This window comes from Eptatretus burgeri, chromosome 12 (assembly GCF_056783735.1).
Source record: "Eptatretus burgeri isolate ZD-2024b chromosome 12, Ebu_testis_v1, whole genome shotgun sequence".
In the NCBI taxonomy this organism is placed as follows: domain Eukaryota; kingdom Metazoa; phylum Chordata; class Myxini; order Myxiniformes; family Myxinidae; genus Eptatretus; species Eptatretus burgeri.
The window spans coordinates 66,480,176-66,482,675 of record NC_140972.1 but is presented as its reverse complement, the minus strand read 5'-3'; positions in this window follow the sequence as shown (position 1 = coordinate 66,482,675).

Here is a 2,500-nt window from a genome sequence, read left to right as displayed (position 1 = left end):
GATATTAACACCGAATCCACTGTAACCCCCCTCCCTGAAAAGATCAACAGTGAAATGTGTACCGTTTCTAAGTCACCAATTACTCCAAACCTGGTTGAATCAGGGTGTAAAGCTTCAACTAGTGAAACACCAGGTTCATCTCAAGCGGAATATAACATTCCTTCCATTAGTATTCTTCCTCCTCCCCGTCCTCTTCACCCTCCCACTCCTCCTCCTCCTCCCCCTCCCACTTCTAATCTTCTTCCTCTTCCCACCCCTCCACCTCCCCCACTCCACCTCCCCCTACTCTACCTCCCCCCACTCCTCCTCCCCCCACTCCTCCCCCCCCCACTCCTCCTCCCTCCACTCTTCCTTCCCCGACTCCTCCGACTCCTTCTCCCCCTTTGGAAGCGGAATGTGAGGCTTCCCTTATTAAACCATCAGCTCCATCTTTGGAGCATAACGATAATGTAATGGACACCAATCAGTACTCGGATTATGATTCGGACGGGGACTCATCACTTGCTTCTTGTGGCACTGCTGAAGCATGGAATGATCCAGTTTCCCAAGATTCGGAGAGTGTTACCAGTGTTCCACCTGCCGATATCATAAAGTTTCTTCATGACACCTTTCGCAAGAAACATGTTAAAATTAAAAACTTTTTCCCTGACTTATCCGGCTTTATAATCTCTGCGAAGCTTTTGCTCCTCAAAGTCGGACATCTTGGCGTGACGGAATCACAAGTGTATCGACTCCGGAAATGCATCCTTAAAGCAAAGAATGAGCTGCAGACACAGAGAGACTAAGTTTTTGACACACCCTAACTCTATGTTAGCCTATGGCCTTCTCTATAGCGAGTTTAAATATTAATGGGGGACGCTCCTCCATCCGTAAAGCCGAAGTTAAACAGTTTGTTGAGACAAATCACATTGATGTTTTGCTTTTGCAAGAAACTAGATGTAGCTCCTCTTGTGCAAGTGAATGGCAAAGGACAATGAGGGGAAAATGGTTTTTTAGTAGTCTGGAACACCCAAGGGCTGGGGTGGCTGTTTATATACAACCTTCCTTTTGTAGTCCCAGTGTTGTTTTTAATGAGATTAACAAAGGGTATTTGATTTCACTCACCTTCACACACAATGGCTTTAAACACACCGTACTGAATGTCTACGCACCGAGCGATAGCACAGAGAGACTCGCCTTTTACACACACTTAGAAACGTCTCTTGTACACATTGATTTTGATGGACTTGTCTGCTTGGGTGGAGATTTTAACTGCACGATGGACCCCGCCATTGACCGTAATGGAGAGGAGCCGCACCCAGCAAGCGCAGCGCCTTTGTTGAGAGCCTTGTCCAAGTTTTCCCTGGTTGATGTGTGGAGAATCCGCAATCTTTCTCTCCGCCAATACACGTGGAGTCGGTGTTCAAAAGGCCACGTATCACTTGCAAGATTGGACCGTTTCTACATCAACAGTACCTTTTTAAATGTTGTGAGCAATATGGACATTATTCCGAGCGGCTTCTCAGACCATCACATGGTCACACTTCGTATTCACCAACCAGTTCGGAATCGTGGTGCTGCCTACTGGACCTTCAACGCAAGCCTCTTGGATGACCAACTGTTTGTCGATGCCTTTGGTGTGTTCTGGAGAGCCTTGCTCCAACGTAAAACTTCCTTCCCCTGCCTTGGAAAATGGTGGGACAACGTCAAAGTGCAAATAAGATCCTTTTGCCAACAATATGGAGCCTACCACACCAAATATGACTCTGCCCTTCAATCCCTGCTTGCCAAAGAAATATTATATTTGCAGACCAACCTCTTGGCTTCAAATAATGAAAGAACCAACCTTTTGCTGGCAAAGAAAAAAGCTCTTCTTGCTGGACTTTGTGCAAAGCAAGCCCGAGGAGCGCTGATTCGTCTCTGACTGGAGAATTTGTGTTACCTGGACACCTCCTCGAAGTTCTTTTTTGGACGGGAAGCTCAAACAAAGAGAAGTCAGCAGATAACTTCAGTAAGGACAAAGGAAGGAAGGATAACACACAATCAAAAAGATGTCAGAGCCTCACTCAGACACTACTTTACTGAACTTTATCGTGCTCCGAAAATCAACAACAAAATGGTAACAGTGCTGACTTCTTCCTTACCTACCTTGTCAAAATCTGCAGTTCTACAAATGGACAAGGAAGTAACTTTGGAGGAACTCCAAGCTGCTCTTCAAACTCTACCCTCGGGTAAGGCCTCCGGCCTGGATGGAATTCCTGCGGAATTTTATAAAACCTTTTGGGACCTCCTCGGACCAGAACTACTTGAGGTTATAATCGACGGTCGACGATCAGGCTCACTGCCATTAAGCTGCCGGAGGGCTGTCCTCGCCCTTATCCCCAAAAAAGAAGACCTTCAGCAACCACACAACTGGCGTCCCATCTCATTACTCTGTGCAGACTACAAAATATTTTCCAAGGCCCTTGCCAACCGCCTTAAAGCCATAATCGAGGAGATCGTACACCCAGATCAGTCTTAC